Consider the following 13,988-nt stretch of genomic DNA (forward strand, 5'->3'; position numbering starts at 1 on the left):
TGATACTGAATACAGTGTAAATGCTATGTAAATAGGCATTATACTGTGGTGTTTTTTATTTGTTGTTTTTTATTGTTGTATTGTTATTTCTTATAATTTTTTGCCTGAATTTTTTTAATTCTTAGTTTGTTGAATCTGTAAACATGAAACCTGCAGCTACAAAGGGTAAAACCCTATTACAGTTTAAGAGTGGCATGAGGATAGAAGGAGACCAGGAAAAAAGCTTCAAAGGATTTTAACAGGGCATAGTCAGGAAAAGAATAACAAGTGTTCAGAAGTATTGGCAAAGTCCAGTAACCTTGAGGAAGAATTTCCCAGGAGGTCTTCAATTTCATATAGAAATTAATATATTTTGTTAAAGAAATATTATAAAGTATTTAATTAAATATAATTTGATATTTAATAACAATAACTAAAAAAAAGTAAAACAATGTCTTTTCTTTTAGAATTCATATCCTGATTTAGCATTCAGAAGTTATGGTCACTTCAGAAGCGAATTCAAGCTTATTTTTGTCTAGAGTTAAGTTGAAGGATGAGGATCCAGGACTTGTGGTTCAAAAATCCTTAGTGGGGCCAACATAATTTTATCAAAATTACAGCCCATCTAATTTTCCAGTTTCTCATGTTGAAAAATGAATATATTTGTAAAGTTGAATGAAATCTTTTCTAAAATAATCAAAACAAAATTTCCTTACTCACTGAGAACATGATGTGGACATAATATAAACCTGAGAATTCAATCAAGAAAAGTTGCATTTCTCTACAGAAAAGCAAAGATAATATTGAATTTTCATCAACTATGTCTGACTTCTCTGATTCATAGAAACAGGAGAAAAACTTACTGTAAAAGTTTATCTTGCAATAGGAAAAAACAAAATCAACGTATTTTCCCTACTCTTCATTCTCACACAACTCAACAAGATGTGCAGGAGTGTTTCTCCATATGCCAAGCAAGCAATTCTCCAGCAGACACTAGCTGGATGTCCTCTGATTCAATTTGATTCTGATACTATCTACCTGAGGAAAGCCTCAGAACACACAGGTTCAGGGCTCAGTCTCACAAGACTGTCCCTCACTTCAGATGCCAGTCACAACTAGTAGGTGGTCACCATGCTTCTGACCAATGGCCTATAAATCAGGGGTTTCCACAATCCCTTCCTCGGTTTCAATTAATTTGCTTTGGTGGCTCATAGGACTCATTTATGATAAGGAACAGCCAGATGGAAGAGATGCATATGGCAAGGTATGTTGGAAGGGGTCTGAAGTTCCCATGCTCTCTCTGAGCACCCCATCCTTCAGGAACCTCCAAGTGTTCAGCTGTCTGGAAGCTCCCTAAACCCAGCCCTTTTGGGTTTTTAGGGATGCTTCATTGCATAGGCATGATTGATTGACTCATTGATCATTGGTGATCAACTCAACCTTCAGCCCCTCTCCGCTCTCTCGTGGGTGGAGCTAAAATTTCCAACTCTCTAATTATATAGTTGATTCCTCTAGCAACCAGCCTTTATCCTGAGGCTATCCAGGAGCCCACCAAGAGTGGTCTCTTTAGAACAAAAGACACTTGTACCACTCAGGACATTACAAAAGTCTTAGGAAGTCCGTGTCAGGAACTGGGGGTCAAAGACCAAATATTAAAATAAAAGATTATCTTGTCATCCCCATCTACAAGTGTTTTAGAAGCTGCATGTCAGGAAATGATGACAAAGACCAAATATATATATTTCATAATACTATGGTTCATACTGAAGAAGAGGACAGAAATGAAATAGGTGTCTATGCATGTATAGAGAGATTATTCTTGTAGAGGATGGATTTTATGGGGAAAAAGAGTGAAGAAATTCAAGAGAAGTTGAGCGAAAATGGCAGAGAGGAAGAGTGCTGACCAGGCATGATGGGGACCAAAGGAAATAAACAGCATACAGGACAGGGGAGATGAGGCAAGTGCTCTAGCCAGCTAATTGGCTCAGAGCAAGCTACAGGGATAGTCTATTCTTATAAGATAAATTATTTAAGAGCATCTCTGTGTTGGAAAATTCCATGGATTTTCAAAGTTAACATCCTTCCTTTGTCAAGGAGTAAATCCAAACATTCTTGTTTGATCTTCAAGACCTTTTAGCTAGACCCTCTCTATTTCTCTATACTCTGACCACACTGTGGCCAAATATGTGGCTGTGTTTCCATGCCATTGCTCACATCAGGACCCTGGCTTGAATTACTATTCCAAACCTCCACTTAGCCACCCCTAGTCCTTGGGAATTCTGCTTCTCTCCAGGTTTATTCCAAAAGCAGCCATAAACCAACCATATATGCCACTGCCCTGGTAGTTGACATGATTTCCTGAAATTGTTTGTCCTAAACTACATAGACTTTGCCATGAAGAAGAGAAGGGTCTTGGCAGCAGGGACAGGTAAGTGAGGGCAGAATCCAGAACCAGGTGGGACTCTTTTAGAAAAACCATGTCAACTGTGAGATCAGTCCTTTGTTGGGTTATCCAGGTGAGCCTTGAACAAAATGTCCATGGAGAACAGTAAATTCAGGATTGATTAGGGCCAGAATTGATGCCCAAATAGGAGCACCATTAATGTTCTGATTGGTCCCTTTGTAAGAAGATATCAAGTCATGGCCAATGAAGACATACCTGACTATAACGAGAAGCAGCCAGGAAAACCATGGGCCTGGGAACAGACCTTATTCACTATAGCGGGAATTCATTCCTTGTGGGAAAAACAACTACAACGATTTTGGCATCTACTACTAATACTACTACTACCAGTAATAACAACAGTGCTAATAGCTACCATCAGTTTAATCTCTTCTCTGTATTAGGTTGTACAGCCAAGTACTTCATTAATTCATCACAATATCTTTAAACTGGACATCATAATCTCTTTTTTGTAGCAAAGGGTTATGTGACTGAATCAACACACAAAAAAGTGGCAGGGGTAGGATTCAAACCAGGACTACTAGACTCCAAAGCCTATACATTGTCCTGTAAATCACATTGCCTCTACAGGTACTGTCAAGCTGGAATGGAAGCTGAGGTTGAGCTGTCCTCTGAGCAGGGATTGGGAGTCCCCTTCAATTAAAAGGAAAATAATGGTCTGGAGTAAGCCCCAAGAACAACAGATGTCATGCTGTTGGATGTACAATTAACTTCTTTGCACAATTAATGCACAATTAATTTCTTTCCCTGCCCATTGAGGGAGCTGGGCCTTTTTTTGTATGCCTGACCAGTAGAATTTGGGTCAGGGATTGCACATGATTGAGTCTGTAGTTAATAACAGTGGAGGAAGACAAGGGCTGGCATAGCCTATTCATATTCACAACTGAAGAATGAGCTCATTGATGAGAGCAACTGTGGCTTGGATATCTTCTCTACTTGTCCTAGAGGCTGGCCCATAGTAGGTCCTCAGTGTGTGCTTAGTGATGGATTGATTGGTCAATTGATTGATAGGCCAGTTGACTGACTTCAAAGAGCATTAGGGAAAGCAACAATGGGCTTGGTTCTTCCATTATCCGTTATCCCTCTATGCTTCCTCAGACCTGCCTTGCAGAGATGTGACTTATTGCTTCCCCTCTCCCTCCTTCTTCTCAGAAAACATGACATGACCTTTCTAGTTCCATAGAATATATTTACTTCCCCCCTGGGTACTTTCGATTTGCATTAAGTGAAACAATGCTTACTGTGCTATCTCCTCTGTCCCTAATAAACGGGAGCCCTGACTGTCCTCAGTGTCCCAGACAAATCAATGATCCAAATCCCACAAGCTTTGAACAGGTCTGCTGGCCCAGTTTAACCCAGTAATAGCAAGGCTGTAAACACATCCCTTCTCCCACCTCTTATTACTACCACCAACCCCCAGCCCATACTGCAATATTCTAGCTAACTTGTTTGAGCCATGAAGAATAAGGCATTAAGCTGAGTATCTGCAGAGCAACATATGCCAGTCTCCTACACTATCAGTGGAATTAATAGGGCTCCAACACACAGGAAGCCAGAGTTCTTATGGGTCAGGTCCTTCATCACAAGGATCTAGCACTAGCAGTACTGGGCATCAACTGCACGAGCTTGTATCAGACAAGGTCAAGTCCTTTGTGGTTAAATGCCACACAAGCCCTGACCACTGGGCTATCTCATTCCCTGAGATGCTGCCAACTCCTCTCCCAGGAATCCTGAAGTTTCCTACATAGAAGCATGATTTTTTTATTCAAAATGCTTACAGCATTTCAGAATATGTGTTCAAAATACTTTGAATACCTATTCCTTCAAAATAGGTATTTGTCAATGCCATCTTAATGACAACAGCTGGGTAACCATTAACTTATTTGTTGAATCAAGAAAGTTTTAAAAGTAGAGCTCACCAATAATAAGTACACAGAGATAAGAAGCACAAATTGGGACTGCCTGGACAAATCAGGATATGTTCTAACTCTAACATTGACTTTTTAAATTGCAATGTGAGCTCCTCGCAGGCAGAGTTCATAGCCCTTCCTCCCCAACTTTCCCTCCCCACTTAAGCTCCAGTCGTCATTCAAGATGAAGTTACAGAGCTCTCTACACACTCTTTCACCTCACACACCTTGCTAATCTGCAGGTTTAGGTTTAGGTAGATAGGAGTATTATCTTCAATTTCAGGACTTCTTATTCTTATGCTTATTTCAAATAAGTGTAAGTGTTCCAAATAATCTCAATCCTGGTTATTTCTCCTTTTCTTAAGCTCTTGGATAACTTGGATGAGTTTAATTTATTTACCCTATAAGCAATCTCACTGTGGCCAGAGAAGTATGACAGCTCTAAGAGCACCACAGCAGGAGCAAGAACTGGGGCAATGGGATCCAAAAGCACCAAGCTGGATCTTTCTGAAACATCAACATTATCTAGCACATTCCGAAGCTGGACAAAGCCAAGGGCCTGCTGGATAAATACCCAAGACTCTCTCCCTCTACCAGAGCTGGGTCTGGGGATTCCTTGGTGTGATATGGTTATTTTCTGGCCCTTGTTGCAGTTTCTTAAGACCAGCTGCTTTGTCACATCATAACACTTCTCTACTGTACACTCATAGCCAAATTCCATGTACCCAGCAGCAGGAAGTTAAAAGACCATCTATTTGTCTTACCCCAGCTTCCTAGCCTCAGCAGAACCAGTCCTGGGTGTCCTACTCCAAGTCCTCAAGAACTACTCTCAGTGCTGCATTTGAAGCACCTATCTTCTGAGATTCCACTATATCTCTTTCCTCCCACCTTCAAAATAAAAACAGCTGTTCTGTGGGATAAGACACCTATTATCTCTTCATTCCCTGACTTTTTTTTTTTTTTTTTTTTTGGCTCACGGTAACCTCCGACTCCTGGGTTCAAGCAATTGTCCTTTCTCAGCCTCCTGAGTAGCTGGGACTATAGGCACCCACCACTATGCCCAGCTAATTTTTGTGTTTTTAGTAGAGACGGGGTTTCACCATGTTGGCCAGGCTGGTCTCAAACCCCTGACCTCAGGTGATCTGTCTGCCTTGGCCTCCCAAAGTGCTGAGATTACAGGTGTGAGCCACTGCACCTGGCCCATCCCCTGGCTTCTATGGGGATCTTTGTATTCTAGGGCTTCCTGAGTTGTTAGGAAACCCAAAGTGAGCATTTAATCTTCTCTACGCAGCACATTTGAATATTGCTGTAGGCACAATGCCCACATTATCTCACTGAGTTCTCCTGAACCTTCTCTAAGATAGGTGCTGTTAGCCCTTTAGTCTAGAACAGGGAAACTGAGGCTAAGTAAGTTTTAAGTTGTTTTCCCACAATCACAGGGCTTTCTGGTATACCATAGATAAAGGGGGAAACTCTTCAAAAAGAGGCTGGATATTCTTGCTGAGATATAAACATACAAAGGAAAATAGCACTCAATAGGTTACTCAAGAAATCTAGAGAAGAGGTCCAAAAAGGAGTTACCATTTGGGAATCCTCAACAGAAAGACACATGACAGGATAGCTACACTGCGAGGGGATACTCTGTATCCTGTAGTCATCATTAAGCAAACCCTCTTCCTCCCAAGGTCTGCTAAAACCCAAGAGGCAGGTCTCCATCTGGATCTTCCAGGGATTCCTTTACTATTGTCTTGGGTTCAATAAATGGAGATGAAATTTTTATTTGTAAGAACTCCGGTAAAGCTATTTCTAAGAAATATTTATTTAAGGACTTGCTAAGTAATACTTTGAACTGTATGACTTCAGTCGTACCAAACAAACATGCAAATGGGACAAGACAGCAAGAAGATACATGCTGTGAGTGGTGATGGTAGAATTATGGACACTTTAAAAAAAAATAAGTCTACTTTCTTATGAATCTATTCTAGTTTAACTTTTTAAAAGTATAATGGAGATGAAAGAACAGGGAACTTGAACAAATGCTCTACTCTTTACTGAGTTTGTGATTTTTATTTCTCTGAGCCTCAGTTTTCTCATCTTACAAATAGAACTCATAATGATTACATAATTGTGCATATAATTTATCTAACCCACTGTCTAGAGCTCATTGTTACTCTCCTTCCTTTCCTAACACTAGGTGAAAATGTTGCATCAATACATACCAGGGCTGTCATTTCTGGGTCTTTTCCTATAGAAAAGTTTCCCAAAGTCAGGAAGCTAGCACTGGGACCCAGCTCACTGCCCATAGATCTATCTCCCTCCAACACATGCAAAGCATCAAAAGAATGACTCTGTCCATGAAAATCATAGCACCAGGAGGAGGAAAATCAAACCCAAAATTAATCAAACAGGATGTTTTTCCCAGAGCAAACATGCATCAATTAGGGGAAATGTTACCATCCAGGTACCGGATTTGGAATTTCACAAGGGACTCATAAGGTGAATAAACTAAGCTCTGGCATTGATTATGGAAAGCAGTGGCTGTATGATGTCAGGGCTGCTGTGATCAGTACAGCCAGAAATTCACTTTTCAGTGCCTTGATTCCTGGGATTACCTTTGTGCTGACTGACAGCCAAAGAAAGAAAAACTGCACTGGTTAATGGAAAACTTTCTCTGATCTGTTCATCTAACAGCTGGTGATACAACCAATGCTGATTTTATTAGCTTGTTTTTGAATTATACATGTTCTTTAAATCAGAGCAAGTCAAAACAAGAAATTCTTCATTGCCCTTTCAGCATACAAGGTATGATATTAGGTACAGTGAGGGATACAAAAATGAGAAAAAACAGTCTCTCTCCTCACAGAGGAAAGCGGGGGAAAACAATTGCTATTGGGACCTTGCTCTACACCAGACACCATGTCCCAAGCTTTACGTCTACTATTATCTACTATTTTCCCTACAATCATATGAAGTAAGTTTACCATTCCCATTCTTTGGATGACAAAACTGAGGCCCAGGGAGATCACTGATTTGAGCCCTGGCTTGTAGAACTCGAAAGTCCTTATACATCATGGTTTCATAATCTATCCCCAGATCAAAGTCCAGAATCATCCATTCTCTTCCCAGACCACAAAATGGGATAGAAGCTGGGGAGCATTAGGCCATTACCTCAGGATCATTTATGCAACCTGAACACTAAGTCATCTTCCTCCTCAGAGGCTGAACTGAAAATCAGAGAGGTTTCTCTACTTACCTGTCCTAGTCTGGGTGACATGACACATTCCCTGGGAAAGTGTCCTCATCTTTCCAGTAAGAATCCCCTCCCTTTGAACTCCTACTGCATTTTGTTTGCACCTCGTTTAGGAGACTTGTTTCTTTGCTTTACCAAAAATAAAGCCCTGGTTTATTGCACATCTATTCCTTTCCCAGCCCTTCTGCCTATTCACCCTCTAAGATTTGATCCAAATGCAATTTCATAGATTCAGCTATTAAATTGCTCTGCACTCTGAGTGCACCCACACTCTTATTCCTACTTTTTAAAATCTAACGTGAATTTCAATCCACCAAATCAGGTGTGGAAAATGTAACTCCTTTTTCTATAGTCTAACAGTTATTCAAAAGTCTCCTCATCTCATTTGGGCCTCTGCTCTCTCTCCTTGCCGGTCACTGCCAAACCATTCCCCATTCCCACCTGCGTGGTCTCTTCATTGGCTAATCCCTCCTTTACTTTGGTGCCATGCTATTCAGGACTGTCTGAGTCTCTCCTCATCCTTCTCCCTCTGGGTGCACCAAGCAGCCGCTCCATTTCTGTGACCTTGTTGCTTCCCTGTAACTCTGTCAGAGAAGCAGGGACCCTCTGCTCTCAGATTCCATAAACTCACCCAGAATTCTTAGCTTGCCAGGTGTTCGGCCTAGGAGTCAGTCTAGAACCTCCTTCTCCAGGACCCATCCTCATCTTTACACATGTAGCTTTTCCCTCCACATTTTTTAACACTCCCAAGAACAGGAGAAGCATTCCTAGTTGTGTGTGGGTGAGAAGGAGAATCTTTTCCCTCAGATTATCTAACATTTTGCAATACCCATAGTCCTCTGCTTTCTCCTAAAAGCATTGTCATTTAAAACTAAAGACAGTCACATCCCCTTCTTACAGAAATGAACACCTAAGAAACAGCCTCCTTGATTAAATAAGACAGGAGAAAAGGGGAAAGAAAGAGTAAACTGACAGCAGAAAACAAATAGTATTGCTTAACATCTCCAAATGTCTTGTCATCCTCTCTAAGTCGGCATTTAACTCAGGGCACGATGGCCTTTTACTTTAGGCTCAGCCTCTACCATGAGAGGCAGGCACTCTGTTTCATTTTGTTGCTAAGTTTAGGGACACAGCCTGGGATGGTGGACAGAACTGTGGATTGGGTATCGGGAGACTTGGGCTGTGTTTCCTGTTATGATACTAATGGGACATGTGACCTTGAGAAGATAATCTCCTCTCCATTTCTCCTGGCCTGAGCCATACAATCAGAAGATTGTATCAGATCAGTGTTTCCTAATGCTTGATCATACTTGTATTACCTTCGTGTTTGTGCCACATCTAACTGTCATCTATATTGTTGTTGTTATTATTATAATTATTATTATTTTGAGACAGAGTCTCACTCTGTCACCCAGGCTGGAGTGCAGTGGCATGATCTTCACTCACTGTAAATTTTGCCTCCCAGGTTCAAGCAATTCTTGTGCCTCAGCTGCCTGAGTAGCTGGGATTATAAGCATGCACCACCATGCCCAGCTAATTTTTGTATTTTAAGTAGAGACGGGATTTCACTGGCCACTGTGTTGGCCAGGCTGGTCTGGAACTCCTGGACCTCAGGTGATACGCCTACCTGGGTCTCTCAAAATGCTGGGATTACAAGTGTGGGCCACCACACCTGGCCCATATTATTTTTTATTTAATACTTTTTCTTAAATTGACTCAAATTTTTTGCTAATTTAAATTTACTGTAAAAGGAAACTTTCTATCACTTGATGAACCTAAAAAAAAACCAAAAAAATTAATTCAATGAAAGCAAACCACGGTCATTAAGTTCTAACTGGGCATTTTTGCCTTCCGAATGCTTTATTTTTTGTTAAAAAGTTAAAACGGCATTCTTGGTAAACAGGAGAATTGAAATAGATCTGAAAATGAAGTAACTTTCTCTTCAGGGGTTAAGTGATATATAAAGGCATGCCCTTGGACTAGACAAAAGCTTCTCATGCCACCAGAGGTAGGAGTCCTGGGCTGGAAGCACTACATTAGATGACACTTAAACTTCTCTAGCTCCAACATTCTGTGTGGTCCTACTCTTTTCTGCATTCTTAAGTCATTTGCACAAAACCTGCTTCTTGTCCAGAACTTCATATTTCACTTACATTCTCAGCCAAGCTGTCATGCCTCAGTCTCCTCCAGTTTAGTGCTCTTTTGAGTGTTTGGAGTGTTACAGAGGTCCCACTTCTATCTCCTGGGTCTAATAGCCTCCCCATTTTATCTCCACAGGGTTTCTGCTCTCCCTCTGAGGCCTGTGCCCCCTCCACTCCATTTCCAGCAGGAAGAGGCCAGCCCCCTGAGATTCAGTGGCCAGATGTCTCCTAACACACCTGGTCATGCTGCTAAAGCCTGTATTTTTCATGTCTCACACTTGTCTGCCTGTGTCACTCACATCTGTGGTCAGCACTGTCTTGGAAAAACGCCTGCTCCAGAGCCAAGCCTGTAAAGAAGAGGTGTCAAGCATGGCTAATGCCCCAGCAGGCACTAGACCACAGCTTCTAGGAAAATTAGATGAATTGGTTTGATCTTTTCCTTTCCAAGGACAGCCTGAACTTAGCCTCTCCAAGGGAGCAGGAGAAATGGTTCAATAGGTTGAAAGTAGAAGAAATGGTCCAGCATGTCCCTACTGGAAGATATGAGAACACATCCACAGCCTTTGAATATGTATCTAGAATGAGATCAATGCTATGTTGCATCTCCTGAAGTTTTCTTTTGGCTGTAATTCTCATCTTGTTCCTTTTTGAAAAAGAATAGAAAGAGTGGCCTTTGCTTCCAGGAGTTTGGAACTTAGAAGTGCTAAGTTCCAGACTAAGACATTTAGAAGTGCTCTCCCACTGCACACCAACTATATGCTTGTAAAACATAATTTTGAATGCATTGCTGGGCTCCCAGAAACTCAATAAGCACCCACCCTCTCTGTCAAAAGCAAAGAAAGATAAAAAAGATGAGTGTGACCTGTAAGCAAATATGGAAGGCAAACTTTCAACTAAATGCCAATATTAGCACTGTATTCTGGTGACTAAAACTTGGGCCAGCTGAAGGGTGTAGTTGTTTACCCTTAAACACTGATGTTAAGTAAGAAATCCAGAAGAAAATCTGAAACAGTCCCAGGTAAGTAGCACCCTTTGGCTCCTGGCAGATACCAATATAATTATTATCTGGAAGAAAGCATCTTTGATTTAGGTCACATAGAATTCCAGAAATTTAAAATCAATCAACTAAGAGTTTATAATAAAAGATCATTAATCATACAAGGAAATAAACCATCATGAGTAAGAATCAGCAAAAATAACAAATACCACATTTGGACACAGTATTGGACATATCTTACATACCAGTTATGATATGCTTTACCCAATTTGGCTCACACTCTGGTCACTACTCTCATGACCAACTCTGTGTGGACTCTGACCAACTTTACGCAGATGCAGCCTGGAAGTGTCTCACCTCATGCTTGTATTGCATGCTTCTCTGAATGCTTCTTGCCTCCTGTTCCAGGGCTTCCTTGATGATGCTAAGGTATGAGACATGGAGAGACCCTGCTCAGTGTCTACACATGTGGAAACCAGAAGTGTAGGGAAGCCAATGCCCTATGGGCAAAACTAACCAATGGGAGAGAGGGAATCAATAGACAAATTCTTTCTTCCCCTAGATGGATGATCCTGGGAAATATTTTATATGGCTTCTTGAGGGGTCATTGCTTAGCATAAACCTATATTAGGAATAATCCATTGAATTTAGTAGCAGCCAGCTAACAGTACATCTTCATTTAGATTTTCTCTCCTTCTTAACCTCACCTACCTTTGCTCTCACTTCTGCTCTCTAGGATTGTACTTACTAAAAAACAGTCACATATAACTTCTGGTTTCTGGACAACCTAGGCTAAGTCAGTCAAGAATGTTAGATACTGCACTTAACAGATAAAATATATAACAACTATATGTGAAACTTTTTAAATATAAAAAGCAAGCAACTAAACACTACAAAATAGGCAGATTAGAAAAGGTACAAAATAAAATGAAAAGTGTAGTGATTGAAAATAAATTTTAAAAAATTCATTGGATATGATAAATAATAGCTATGGCTGAAGAGAGAATTAACAAACTGGAAGATATATCTGAAACAGCTATCCAGATTGTAGCCCAAAGAACAAGAAGATTAAAAACATTAGAAGATAATAAACATGGTCTGATTTTGTGCTATGGTCTGATTATGTCTCCCTAAATGTATATGTTAAAAACTAGTTATTAATATGATAGTATTAGGAGGTGAAACCATTGGGAGGTGATGAGATCATGAGGATAGAGGTCCCAGGAAAGGGATTAGTGCCCTTATAAAAAAGGCCCCAGAGAACTACCTTGCCCTTTCCACCATGAAAGAACATAGCAAAAAGGCATCATTTTATGAACCAAGAGATAGACCCTCACCAGACACTGAATTTGTTGATGCCTTAATCTTGGAACTCTGAGAAATAAATTTCTGTTGTTTATAATTCATCCCATATGTGGTATTTTGTTACAGTAGCCCGAATGAACTAAGACAGGTGGATAGAATGAGAAGATCTAATATATATTTAATCAGAGTCTCAGACAGAATAGAGAAAATAGTGGAAAATAAACATTTTAAAAGTGGTTAAGAAGAAAGACATAAATCTATAAAAGCAAAAAGCACATTTACTAACCAAGACACATAAAATCTATACTAGGTAAAGTGGAGCACCAAAGACAAACAACAAAGGTTGTCAAAATCAGCCAGGAAGGGGGATTAGGGGGAAGACAGTTCGTTTACCAAAAAATGACAAACTGACCATATTACTCTGGGTTCTCCTGAGAAACAGAACCGGTAAGATGTATATACAGAGAGAAAGAAATTTATTATAAGGAATTGACTTACATGATTACAGAGATTGACAAGTCTCAAGATCTGCAGAATAAGTCAGCAAACTGGAGACCCAGGAGAGTCAATGGTGTAAGTTCCAGTTCACAGTCAGCAGGCTTGAGACCCAGCAAGAGTCCAAGTTTCAGTTTGAGTCCAAAGGCAGAAAAAAGCTGATGTTCTAGTTTGGAAACAGTCAAGCAGGAAGAATCGTCTCTTACTTGGGGGAGTGCCAGCCTTTCTGTTCAGCCTTCACTAAATTAGATAAAGGCCACCCACATTAGGAAGGCCAAAGCTTTATTCAGTCTTCCAATTTAAAGGGTAATCTTATCCCAAAACACCCTCACAGACACACTCCAAATAATGTTCTACCTACTGCCTGGGTATCCTGTGGCCTAGTCAATTTGTTAAATAAAATTAACCATCACCTTGACTATAAAACCTCTTCACTATAATAATGGATGCTTGAAAAGAAATCTTCAAAGGAGTATCTTCAAAGTGCTAAATAAAAATAACTGTGAACTGAAGTTTTGTAATCTGCAAAAATGTACTTTAAAATGTAGATAAAACAAAGTTCCTTATGTTAAAACTTATCACAAACTTATCACCAATAGATATTCACTTTTTAAAAATTCTTTAAAAACTGCATGCATCCTAAACAGGAGAATATGTCATTTTTCTGACCCAGAAATTCCCATATTTAATGATAAACTGTGTGTCCAATATATTTCAAATTTCCTCTTCTAACTTATTTTTTTAAGTCTATGAGTAGTTATCAAGTAAAATAACTTTTAAATGCTATTACAAGTGTATGCATCTTTTATTTAACTAACTCTGGTGAGAAAGTTCTTTAGGGTTCCTCGACCAGTCCAAGCACCATTCCATCTTGCTAAGTATAGTATACCAAGGAGCAGGCCAATTACGAGTGCAGGAATACAGGAGGGTTAACTCAAAAAGAATCACAGAAGCCTCTTGGGACATGTCCCATTCCTCCACTCCAAGTATCACACATTTTGTGCAGTTTGCTCCTCCCCCTTTTAAAAATCAATAGGATAAGTCATCTTGGTTGAAGAACCCAAGCCACTTGAGCAGCAAGAAAAAAGCCAAACTTGAGGGAGAGCAACATACCCCAGAGAATTTGCTTTCAAGGTGAATCCTTTGCAGAAATTTAAAGACCAAAGAAATTTGAGCACATAGAGGCTGATAGTACCTGTCCCTCCCAATAGGTAAGGACATTAAATAATGCAAAAGTCAGTCTGCCAGCTTATTGATTTGGCATAAAAAGTCTCACTGGTGAAATGATATATTTATGTCTAAAATATATATATAAAGTTGTAATACAAAAACGAAATATACATTCGGAAAAAAACCCATATGCGTGTCTGTGTGTGTGTGTGTGTGTGTGTGTGTGTGTGTATGTGTGTGTATGTGTGTATACATTGCTTTTTCCTTCCACTTTGTA

At 40.0% G+C, this 13,988-nt stretch overlaps 1 long non-coding RNA gene across 1 annotated transcript; it reads right to left on the bottom strand.

The window, feature by feature from the left end:
- Window positions 1-435: 435 nt before the first annotated feature.
- On the bottom strand, window positions 436-12,678 carry LOC107127360 (uncharacterized). Its single transcript, XR_001485054.4, has 2 exons — window positions 12,545-12,678; window positions 436-11,165 (listed from the first exon to the last, which is right to left on the bottom strand). It is a non-coding gene; the product is annotated as an uncharacterized lncRNA (long non-coding RNA).
- Window positions 12,679-13,988: the final 1,310 nt, after the last annotated feature.

The sequence above is a fragment of the Macaca fascicularis genome, chromosome 14 (genome assembly GCF_037993035.2).
Source record: "Macaca fascicularis isolate 582-1 chromosome 14, T2T-MFA8v1.1".
NCBI lineage: Eukaryota > Metazoa > Chordata > Mammalia > Primates > Cercopithecidae > Macaca > Macaca fascicularis.